This window comes from Jaculus jaculus, chromosome 7, assembly GCF_020740685.1.
Source record: "Jaculus jaculus isolate mJacJac1 chromosome 7, mJacJac1.mat.Y.cur, whole genome shotgun sequence".
NCBI classification, from domain to species: domain Eukaryota; kingdom Metazoa; phylum Chordata; class Mammalia; order Rodentia; family Dipodidae; genus Jaculus; species Jaculus jaculus.
The window spans coordinates 64353958-64366906 of NC_059108.1; the positions used below are offsets into that span (position 1 = coordinate 64353958).

The window sequence follows — 12949 nt, forward strand, 5'->3', positions numbered from 1 at the left end:
TAGAAATAGGTGTCATCCCTTTTTTATACAACATATTCGAGCTCACACTCTGTTGTCTGGCCCTATGGCTAGAGCTAATGAATTGGCTGATGTCGCCACAAAACACCTTTTTTGGGTTGCAAACAGGTACGAAGCTGCTGTAGATTTTCATAAACTGTATCATGTTCCTGCTCAAACCTTAAGATATAAATTTCAGCTAACTAGAGCTGAAGCTAGAAATATTGTACTCCAATGTCCTAATTGCGCAGAGTTCAGACATACTCCTTGTCTGGGCATTAATCCTCGAGGCTTGCGCCCCTTACATTTGTGGCAAATGGATGTAACTCATATTCCTGCTTTTGGAAAAATGAAATATCTTCATGTCTCTGTGGATACTTACTCTGGTATTATACATGCCACAGCCCTTGCTGGGGAAAAGGTGTCCCATGTCATTACTCATTGCTTGGAGGCCTGGGCTGCTTGGGGAAAACCCTACAGTCTTAAAACAGACAATGGTCCGGCCTATACTTCAAAGACTTTTCAGCAATTTTGTCAACGCTTAGGTGTAGAACACAAGACAGGATTACCTTATAACCCACAAGCACAAGGGATTGTGGAACGTGCTCATGGTACACTCAAGTCATATTTATCTAAACAAAAAGGGGGAATAGGCCCCACGACGTTGGGACCTAAAGGAACTATTTCCCTAGCTCTTTTTACACTTAATTTTTTAAATTTGGACGTGATGGGTAGGTCAGCAGCAGACAGGCATTGTCTGCCACCATCACCAGTTTCAGAAAAAATAAAATGGAAAGATGTTATATCTAATCAATGGAAGGGCCCGGATCTTGTTTTAATAAGATCCAGGGGAGCTGTTTGTGTTTTTCCACAGGATCAAGACAATCCCATTTGGGTTCCTGCCAGACTGACGCGAGTGGTCAAAGAGAGTCCAGAAAAGGATGAAGATCGTGATTGCTGTGCTGATGATATTACCCCTGTTCAACCTGCTGGGGATATGGACAGAACCCCGTTGGGGAATACTCTCAGTATTCCCAAAACCTCTACCTGTAATACATGATGCTGTTCTCCTAGTTCTATGACTTTGTTTAGAACCAAAAAGAGATTTTGGGATTACTACAGCCATTGTGGCTGCTATTACTATATGCTGTTCTCCTAGTTCTATGACTTTGTTTAGAACCAAAAAGAGATTTTGGGATTACTACAGCCATTGTGGCTGCTATTACTATATGCTGTTCTCCTAGTTCTATGACATTGTTTAGAATCAAAAGAGATTTTGGGATTACTACAGCCATTGTGGCTGCTATTACTATACAAACTGCTGCGACTTTGAATAATTTATCAGTTAATGTAGCTAATACTTTGGATGTTCAAACTTCTATTAATGCACAATTAAGAGGAGGGTTAATGATTGTTAATCAAAGAATTAATTTAGTGTAAGAATACTTTATGGTAATTGGCACAATTGGGATGTGAATGGAAAATGGATTGTGTATAATCTGTCACGCCAGTTATCACATTATTTGCTTACTAACTGGACTGCTGACCCATGTGAATTCAACATGAGTGGACTTGTTTTTGGTTACGGGATTATTGGACTGGATATAGAAAGCTACCCTTTATTTGAAGGAATGGGCTGGAATGGGTTCCATGATGCTGTTTATGATTGCTGCTGCAATCGGGTGTTTTTGGTGTTTCTGTAAAATGCGAAGTCAAAGACTCAGAGACATTGCTATGCTAGTGCAAGCATTTGCTGCACTGGAAATAGGACATTCACCTAACGCTTGATTGATAACTCTGAAACAATAGGGAGCTGAAACCAGTGATTGGTGCTTACTCTGGGCCTCGTTGGTACTTGCATGATGTGCCTGTGTGTAATTTTGCTATTGCTTGACCTGGACGTTTTCTCCCTTCGTTTGAGCTGTCTTGTGGCCTTTGCACCCTGAGAACTTATTCTCATTGCACCAGGTTAGGCATAAGACTTTTAGTTTTATTTCACACTCAGCCTTTGCACATCCCTGAGGAATAACTCATTGCACAGGATAAGGTGAGTTGTGAGTTTTCCAAGGCCTTATAACCTTGATCGCCTGTTGCCAGAAGTGGGAAAGGCTAGATCGGTGATTTGGTCCCTTGGTGTCTAAATAATAAAAAAAGGGGGAGATGTTAGGAGCCGCGCAGACGCTATTACAAGCTGGCGCCGGTTTCTGGCCTCTTATTGGTCACAGCTGGTGTAAATTTAGCACAGTGCGCATGCTCCAACCCATTGCGGGCCGATGCTAATGAGGCATCCAGAAAGTAACCAATCACTGGTGGCCACATATCCTCAGTTGACCAATCATTTGTGGGTAAGCAGCCTAAACCCTATATAAACAGTTGCCTTTCGTGGTTCTGGGTCTTCGCGTCTTCGCATCTAGCAGTTTGGCAGTCCCCAATAAAGTGTGTTCAGAAGAATCCTGATTGTGGCGTCCTCCTTGCTGGCGAGGCGGGCGTGACAGTAGTGTGAAATAAAAAATGCCAAGATTTAAAGCCAGGTGTGGTGTCACATGTTTTTAATCCCAGGATTTGAGAGGTAGAGGTGAGAGGATGGCTGTGAGTTCAAGGCCACCCTGAGACTACAGAGTGAATTCCAGGTTAGCGTGGGCTAGAATGAGGCCCAACCTCAAAAAAAAAAAAAAAAAAAAAGCCTGGATTTAGAGACTGAAGTGGCCACTTTAACCTCATGCCATTGTGCATATTACCAATCTGTGGTGGTTTGAATGTAAATGGCCTCATAGCCTCAGGTATTTTTGATTAAGCTTCCTACTTAGTCTTCAGAAATGGATCCCTGCTAGAACAGGTATGTTACTGGGGACAGACTTTGAGCCCAGCTCTAAGGTATGTAGAGAAACAGCTTGAGCTCTGGCTGTTGACTGCTGTCTCTTTACTATGAATGTATGCTTCTTCCACATGATGATGTTCCCCTGAAATCTATAAACCTGAAATAAGCTCTTTCCTCCCATAAACTGCTTCTGTTTGGGTGTTTGTTCCAGCAACAAAAAGATAACTGCAATATCCTTTGTTCCCTAATTTATTCACCTGTGAGAGGGAGGCAATAAAATCTATCCCTTGCAGTTTCATTCACAGAATAAATGATAGATTTTTTTCAAATGCAAAAATACATCTGAAGTACTAGTCCAATGTGCAGCTCAATAGTAGTAATAGCAATTGTTACAGTTTTTTCCTTCTCCAAAACATGAAACATTTTAGGGAAAAATGATATTTCTTTTAGGAATTATTTAAATGAAAATATCAAATGTTTTGGTAAAAATATCATATTTTCCCATAGTAGCATTGAAAATGTCTCTAGAACCAATAAGTAATGTCTACATCTTGGGAGAGAATGATTTTCTATCTCTTTTAGTTTTTGAGTAAAAACCAAAGCTAAAGGCCTCTGGGTGGGTACTGACTGTTGATGCATGAGCTCTTACTTACTTGACCTTCAATTTCCTTTGCTGCAGTTGCCTGCATAGGACTTATCATCCTTGTCCTCAGGAGACTAGACAAGACAAAAAGAACAGCCATGTTGGTCAGACTGTCTTAAGTGAAAATGTTTCTGAACAAACACTAGCTATATTTTTTCCACATCAAAATGTAAAGATAAAATTGTGTGGAGACATGTTTGGCTCTCTATCTCCATTTTACTTGTGCATATTTATCTAAATACCTAAGTATTGGAGTTCTATTTCCCTATAAGCTGTGGTAACCATATGCTGTTTTATTAGCATCAAGTAGATATATATCTACAAAAAGCTTCATTTAGTATACCCAGAAGTCTACAACATAAAACTTTTTAAAATAACTTGGAGCCTAGATGAAACCTACAGTTTGAGGAGGCTCAGGTGGAATGAGCCTCTCTCCCTCCTGTGCCCAGCTGCTTTGATGTACTTTGTGAACTGGAACCGAATTTACCAAGACCAAGCTCATGCTGAAGTCCTGCAGATGGAACTGAAGATTTGTTTTTAATTTCATTTCCTTTTTTATATAAAAAGAACGTGTTAGTTGCTTTTGTAAGTTACACCTAAATGTAACTTAACTGCCCTAGCAATGACTATTTGCCTGGTTGCTCACTGGATAAAACACAAATGTATTGTCAAAAATAGCTTGGGTGTAGGCAACTCAGCCTGACCATGAGAGGAAGGATCTCAGAACAAACCAGCCCCTGGGAATCCCTATCCAGTATTGTAGAAAACAGCAAGATACTTAAGCTCAAGTCTGTTATGGGACTAGAAATAATGGTAATGGTTTTGCCAGTACTTTAAAGAGGACATTATTTGGAAAATGGAATTATTCTTTTATTCAAGCACATATTCAATACTAATGATTTTCTGGTTCCTAACCTTGACTTTGTTGATTATCTTTGTTATCCTCAGCAAGATTTTTTACCTCAATTTGACTCTTATGACACAGGAATAATGCACTTATGTTTTATCTTCTACAATTGGTATATCCTTGAATACTTGTGTGAGCTGAAGGGTGGAAAATAAAATTACAAGCTTTGATTATATTATAAAAATATATTTTAAGGAATATGTATAGGAATCCTTTTGTCAAGGGAAAATATTGCATATTTTTAAAAATATTTTATTTTTATTTATTTCAGAGAGAGAAAGACATAGAAAGAGGCAGATAGCAAGAGAGAGAGAGAGAGAAAGAATGGGTGTGCCAGGTCCTCCAGCCACTGCAAACAAACTCCAGATGCATGCACTACCTTATGCATCTGGCTCACATGGGTCCTAGGGAATCAAAACTGGGTCCTCTGGCTTTGCAGGCAAGCACCTTAACCACTAAGCAATATCTCCAGTGACATATCCTTTTTAAAAGAAAATAAATTCACCTCTTAGTACTATTGTGATGGTAAATCTTGTCAACTTCACAACATTTGGAATACCTAAGAAACTAGATACAACTGTTCAAGTGTTCTCAGAGATATTTAAATAGAGAGGGAAACCCAACCTAAAAATGGGTAGCACCATTCCATGGAGGTGAGGTTACAGACTGAATAAAAGGAACAAAGGACAAAGCAAGCTGAGCACCAGCATTCATCTCTATCTGCTTCCAGATGGCAAATACAAGGTGACCAGCCACAATGCCTTTCTGCCATGATGCACTGTATTCTTATAAACTCCTTCTTCCTTAAGTTGCTAGTGCTAAGTCTTTTGTCACAATAAGGAGAAAAGTAATTAATATAATCATATTCTTTAAACTGGAGCACATTTCAAATGGACAAGTATGTTGCTTTTTATAGATACTGTGGTCCTGGGTTTTTATTTTTATTTTTTAATTTATTTATTTGAGAGCAACAGACACAGAGAGAAAGACAGATAGAGGGAGAGAGAGAGAGAGAATGGGCCCGCCAGGGCTTTCAGCCTCTGCAAATGAACTCCAGACGCATGCGCCCCCTTGTGCTAACATGGGACCTGGGGAACCGAGCCTCGAACCAGGGTCCTTAGGCTTCACAGGCAAGCGCTTAACCTCTAAGCCATCTCTCCAGCCCTGGTCCTGGGTTTTTATAGATACTGTGGTCCTGGGGACATTTCTGAATGTCTGCCTTGTACCTGACTCAGCTCCTTCCTCCCATGCTAAAAGAGGAGGGAGGGGGGAAGCTTGGTTCTTGGAGGGTGATTCTTCAGATATTGAAACTAGCCTATGTTGTTGGGAAGGACTCCGAGAATGAATAGTAGAAGCCTGAGTAGGAGAGTTGGAAGACCAGGAGAGGAGGCAAAGATAGGTCTAAGGAGAGAGTTTAGAGCAGAGATGATAGAGAACTTGTCATTGTCATGAAACTAGAGGATGAGTGTTATGGATGTATACAATTGAGACAGAGGCAAAGGTCTGAGTCTGCAAGGCGTTATTGACCACATAAGAATGCTGAGATTGTAGTCTGACTTCAGCATAAGCCTTTAAGAAGGATTTGAATAAAAGGGGTGAGTGATACCACTCAACACTTAAAAGAAAAAACTTTATTTTTCCATGTAAGGGCAGATCAGGATGGCAAAAACAAAGGCATGGGCTATTCAGGAAGAGAGTTCACAACTTAGACTAAAGTGAAGACAGTGGAAATTATAGTAGTAGATAGAGTCAACACAAAATTTTGCTGAAATATGGAACCTAAGGAAGGGAAAGCAAAATCAAGGACCACTCCTAAGTTTCTATAGTGAGAGACAGTGTTATGTACTTTTCTTCTTTTCCTCTTTCTACACCTCCACCTCCTCTTCATCTTTCTCTTCTTCTCCTAGAGTGTTTTAGATAGAATCTCAGCATTGCAATTTTTGCAGATATAACTTGTTCACAGTTCTCTCTCTTTCTCTCTCTCCAGCTCTGTTCTCCCTCCTGAATTCCAGAACCACAGTTCAGTTCACCTGTAACATCAAACTTAATACCTCCTTCCTCGTGTTCAGTTCTACACTTAGTTTTGTTGCTGTTAATGATTCATCTCCATTGCTGTTGTTCCCCAACATTAAGTCATTTCCCAAATACTGAGGGATGTCATTGCCAAAACAGCCATGAGCCCCTTCTTTATTTGCATCTTCTACTTATTTAGACACTGTTGGGGTCTCTGACTTTGCTGCCTTACACCTGCCTCTGCTTTTTCAATCCTTCTTGCACCATGCTTCTAGATTGATCTTCCCAAAGTGAGAATTTCAGCCATTTCATACTGGTGCCCAGAAACTATCAATATTTACCTATTGGTGAAGAAGAAATTAAGTGCAAACATCTATGTCTGACATTCAAGGTTTTCTACCACATAAATTCTGGTCCACTTGAGGAGCATTATCCACAGAAGATGAGGACTACCAGAAAGAGCAGGGGCAGAGTATTGTGCTGGAGTTGTAAATGAACACACTAAATACAGGATATACTCGCACTACATTAACAGTCACTTTTCCTCAAGAAAAGCCTTTCCCATTTGGAATACAGGGCAATATACCAGTTTCAGATATTAACTCAAGAATGAGTGTTGACACTAGAAATGTCCTGAAGTCAAGAAGTATGGTTTCAAGTTAGGGTGCAGGAGAGAACAGGTACAAGGTCCTTTCCAAAGGAGAAGAAAAAACATTCAGTGAGCACCACCACAGGGACCTGGCTTCAACTCACTAAGGGAAAGGAGAGCAATCCTGGCCAACCATCCATGACTTTCATCACAGCAAGTCAGAACTGCAGTTGGTCAAACAAATTCTAGGTACAAGAGAGGAAGTGACTCCAGACTGACTGAATTGATCTGGATGACTACTAATTTCCCCATTGATGAGGTGGCAACATCTTCAGAGTGACTGTTGGATTAAGGAGCCTTTCATGTGCTCCCAGTTGTTATACAGTGCATAGAGACTGGTATTAGTCTTGCCAGACCACCGCGTGCTACCCAGTGAAGACCCCAAATGTACTATACAGTAAAGCCAGAGAACCTAGAGAATTAGCCCAAAGTGCTCCTTGCCTAGTCACTATATTCAAAATCTGTATGTTTCTTGGTTTGGACCAGGCCATAGTCTAGATTTCTTTCAATCCTAGCCGAAGACAGTTCAGTGCCCCAAACAAATACAGCCCCTTCATGTAACATCCGCCAATGGTAAAGAAGGCTAGTTCAAATCTACCTTGGGTTTTATTAGCTCCAGTTGTCAAAATAAACTTGTCTGTACCCTGAACAAATGTGGATCCACATTTAAATAAGGAGACAGAGGATTCATAGAAGTTAGCAGGATGCTGGCCAAGTCAGTGTGCGAGTAATCCGCTCCATAAAACCTTGCCAATCCCCTCGTGGGTTTTAGCCAGTGCCCCCACCACGTGTCGCAGCAAGCAGCTGTCTGCCTCCTCCGCAGTCTCAGGCCAGGATAGCATGCTGCAGCATCACAGTGGGAAGACTACCTCCTCCCCCGCCCCCGCGCTACCACCACCACCTTCAACATGCTCCAACTGAGTAACTTGTGATAAGCAATTAGTACATATCAAATCAAAGCATTTTATTCATGGCTTGATGCTGCCACTGGAGATATAGGTGGGTGTACCCATTAGAACACATCAGTGCAAACTGCTATTATGATGGGAACAGTGAGCAATATCCAAATAGAGACAACTATTTAAACAAATAACAAACTGTCACTCTCTACAGACCTGTTTTTCCTATTAATGTGTATTAATGTTAACAAGATTTGGCTAGGGTTTTGAGAGGAGCTGAAATCCTCCCCTCAGCAGGGTCTGAAGTTCTGAATCATTGCTTATGTGTGTGAAATCTTATGGTGCTTAAATCTTCATTTGAATTGACTAAGCCGCAAAAGAAAAAAAAAAAGTTTAGATGACAGTGTTCAATGTTGCCTACTCTAATACTTTACATTAATTTTCATATCATGAAATGAAATAATAAATAAAACAGCATGGTTGGGGATCCTAATTAGTGGTAATAGAGGATCCAAGATGATATTTCAGAAACTTGCTCACTTGTGAAGTATGGATTTGCTAATTTTGAAGATGATTTGAGATATCAGTCACCATGTTTTTATCTACCACGGCACTTGCAAAAAGAGAACACCTGACAGCAGCAGGTGCTGAGAGGAAGGTTTATGTGGCCATGATGGGTTCCTTGGGACATCATTCTCCTGTTGCTACCACCTCCTTCTTGGTGATAGTTGTTTGGACCAGACATGGACCTTTGACCCATCCAATATAGCCAATCCCTACTTGGCCAGCCACCTATGTTAGACAACTGGACCACTGGATATTTCAATCCACAAATTTAAACTAGGAAAGATCTAGTAAATAAGAGAATAAGCAATAGAAGCTAAAGCTGAAAAGGAATGTAGAACTGTCATGAAGAAGAGTTGGATATTTAAAAAGAGCCATGGGGGTTGGGGGATGGCTTAGCAGTTAAGGTGTTTGCTTGCGAAACCAAAGGACCCAGGTTCAATTCCCCAGGACCCACGTTAGCCAGATGCACAAGGGGGCCCACACAGCTGCTGGAGGCCCTGGAATGCACATTCTCTCTCCCTCTTCCTCTGTCAAATAAATAAATAAATAAAAATAAAATATTTTAAAAAGAGCCATGCCATTTTTAATATTTTTAGGAGGCAGAAATTACAGGACTGTCTTGACTTATTCCAAGCAAATCCTCAGATTAGCTTGCATGTGAGGTGGAACTCTGGAGATCTTTCCAGACTCCCAAAGCATGCAAGGACCTTGCATTAAGTGTCAAGCCACCTGTCCCAGTTTCCATGGAGTTGCAGGTACATAAGCATACCTGTCAGATGAGAGAAGAAATGCAGAGAGTAATTAAAGCTCTCCTGGTGGGAGCAAATGTAGAACCCCAGAAAGGAACAACCATAAGTAGTGAAGAAGTCAGGAGTGCAGCCTGGAAAAGACCACAAAAGCTTGAGTCTTGGGAGAAGAGAGTACAGTGTGAGAAGGGATACAGTGTGAGCTCTATCTGAAAACCTCAGGCTTTCCTTCCCAATATATACTCCTAGGGAGGAGGAGTACAACACAACAAAAAGAGCTCTTCTCACTTGCCACAGCTAGCAGTCACCCCAAATTGCCTACTCCAGTGGAGACTGGAGAGAGAAGCCATCTTACTTGGTAACATACTCAGAGTGAGCAGACATCCTGAGGTATACCAGAAGGTCAGTGCTGCTTAGAACCACAGCTGAGTGGCATGGTCTTGTGTGGAGTCACAGTGGCAACCAGAACTATAGGTGGCACAGCTGTAGAATTAGCATGACTTTCTCCACACACCCTGAGATGGGGCAGAGGTAATGTTTCCCACTTTGCTGGTGGATACTGGGAATCCAATCATTCAGGGACAAATTACACAGGAAAACTTACCCAGGAGTCTCTACTGGTGGGGTTGAGATTTATATTGGAATTTTTATATCAGGTAGGCAGGATAAAGTTTGTCTCTGCAAGGGAAAAGCAGTAGAGATGCTCAGAGAAAGCAGTCTACAGAGCCCATGAACCTCAACTTAGATTATTGATAACTTTAAAATTCTGGTTTCAAGTTGAGTCCATACATTTTTCATAATAATTTTCCCCAACTGTTTCTTGTGGTGTCTTTAATAAGTCTCTGCTTCTCATAACATGAAAGCAAGTAAACAATTTAGGCACCACACCTGAAAGATCCAAGGTAAAAATAATTCCATCATTCTTTGACTCCCATCAGGTTACCAAGTTGGTAGAATTCTCTGCTTTATGTCTCCAAATTACTCCCATTCTTGTGCCTGAACTGCTTACTTACATTGCTTTTGAGCTGGCCTGTATCAGGGTGCTCGCCTCTAAATCAAGTTTCCAGGTGGGACTTGGAGTCCGGGAAGGTAGATCAGATTTGATTAAGAACCTGTAATGTTCAAGAGGCTTTGCTGATAATGTCACACTTGTCAGGTAGACTCAGGGTTTAATTAAGGCTTGGATTTCCAGCCACATAGTTGGAGGAGTTATCACTGGGGGCAGATCCTGGAATCCAGCCTTAAGGTGTCACTGGGGCAGATCTGATTTCTAGGCAAAGGTATGCAGAGAGGTTTGAGCTCTGCCTGGGCCCCTGTTGCTTGTTGCTGTCAGTATGTGCTGCCTGGTGGTTTCTCTCTGCTTGGGTCTCTGAAAGGAGTCAATATCTTCTGCCATTATAGAATTTCCCTTGGATATGTAAGTTTGAAATAAATCCCTTCCTCCCGTAAACTATGCCTGTTTGGAAGTTCATCCCAGCAATGTGGAGCTGACTGCAGCATACCTCACTGGATTATTTATGAATGACTTCTCATTACAGAGTTACAATGATAGTTTTATCAATGAGAAAACAAAGTTCAGAGAAGTGAAATTACATTCTACAAGCTGTACCAGAGCACTCTCAACTCTGAGAGGGAAGAGATCTGGGCTATTCATCTTAAATTTATACCTATTTGTGGTGATGAATTGTGTTTTAGTTTACATAGATGGCCCCAATATATTCAGTGTTAAATTAGTTTGTAGTTTGGATCTGCAGCCACCTGGCTGGAGGAGGTGTGGTTGGTGGTGGGTTTGAAATTCCAATCTAAAGATATGCAAAGTGCCTAGTTCCACCTAGAGTTCCTGAAGTGTACTGTGTGGTGTGGCTTTTGGCCTGTGGCTTTCTCTCTTTGTCTTCCTTGTCTGGTTTTTTAAAAGAGAGCCAACTTCTGCCATTATGGAACTTCCCCTGGATCTCTAAGCTTCAATATATATCCCTTCCTCCATAACTGTGGCTGGTTTGGAAATTCATCTCCACAAACCCAAAATTGTCTGGTAAAAATTTTAAGAATTACCATCAAGTTAGTCCTTCAGAGAGTGGAAGAGACAGGGAGAAAAAGAGATAAAAACAGAAAATTTCAATACCACTCTTCACAGAAACTGGGGAAAAAAATCCTAAAATTCATATTGGTGCACAAAAGACCTACAGCAATCCTGAGTAACCAAACTAACCAAAGCAATCCTGAGTAATAGTAAAATAGTAATAATAATAATAATGTTAGAGGTGGGCTGGAGAGATGGCTTAGTGGTTAAGCACTTGCCTGTGAAGCCTAAGTACCCCTGTTCAAGGCTTGATTCCCCAGGACCCACATTAGCCAGATGCTCAAGGAGGCACACGCATCTGGAGTTCGTTTGCAGTGGCTGGAGGCCCTGGCATGCCTGTTCTCTCTCTCTCTCTCTCTCTCTCTCTCTCTCTCTCTCTCTTTCTCTCTCTCTCAGTCTTTCTGCCCCTTCCTCTCTCTGTCTGTCACTCTCAAATAAATAAAAATAAACAACAAAAAAATAATGTTAGAGGTATGACCATGCCTGATTTCAAATTATACTACCAATCTATAGTAATAAAACAGCATAATACTGGTAGAAAATAGACACATAGACCAATTGGAATAGAATACAGGACACAGATATAGCCCAAAAAGCATTAGCCATCTTATTTTTGTCAAAAATGACAAAAGCACATATTGGAGAAAAGATAGCCTCTTCAATAAATGTGCTCAGAAAGTTACATACAGAAGAATAAAATTAGATCTGTATCTAGCACCTATACAAAAATTAACTCAAGATTGATCAAAGGCCTTAACATAACACTTGAAACTCTTTAACTGTTACAGGAAAAAGTAGAGAAAACACTTTAAGAGACAGGCATATGTAAGGACTTTCTGAATAGGTCTTCAGTTACCCAAGGAATAAGGCCAACAATCAACAAATGGGAGCTCAAGAAATTACAAAGCTTGGAGCCTTGATGAGTACTTGTCTTGGCTCCATTCCTTGTGTTCTTGTCTCAGGTTCATTCCCACTGGCTCCTTTGAGGCCCGTTTCGATCTTTGTGCTGAAGGCTGGCACATCGTGGCGCCTGGAACAAGGGACCTGACTACGAGGGACTCAGTGAGGAATGCCAACATCAACTCGGGATCCACGGAAGAAGTGAAATTTAAAAGAGGACTGTGGTCGCCTGCTCAGTCTTCTGGAATAAGAAAGAAAATGGAGCCAGATGGTTGCCAGAACACTTGGTCCAGTATGCAGGCCACGAGATCAAACAAGAGAACACTGATGATCCTGATAATATGGAGTCATCTACATCTCGTTTACAGTGACCTCTACTGCACCTAATTTCCTGACCCTCCTATATTAGACCCAATGACCTGGGAGAAAAAAGAAATCATAGTTCTAGTCAATAGCACTTGGTTGCTAAGCATGCCATCTAGTAAAAATACAAAATTACATCAACTAATTATGAGTTCATATTCAGGGCATGGTCTAGGCATTCCACTATGCTTTTCTAAGACCAGCATAGTGGGATGAGTTGAATTAAAGGAAAGAAACATTACTGCAAAGCATGTACAAGAGCACATACAAGGTATGAAGAAGATAAAGCAGATTCAAATGAGTAGAAATTCTATTTGGCTCCCTCAGACCTTATACTAATTCTCCCTAAATTTATCCGACTGGTAGT

At 41.0% G+C, this 12949-nt stretch overlaps 1 pseudogene; it reads right to left on the reverse strand.

Moving 5' to 3' along the window:
• Positions 1 to 7298: 7298 nt before the first annotated feature.
• On the reverse strand, positions 7299 to 12341 carry LOC123462305 (annotated as a pseudogene).
• Between the last annotated feature and the right edge of the window lie 608 nt (positions 12342 to 12949).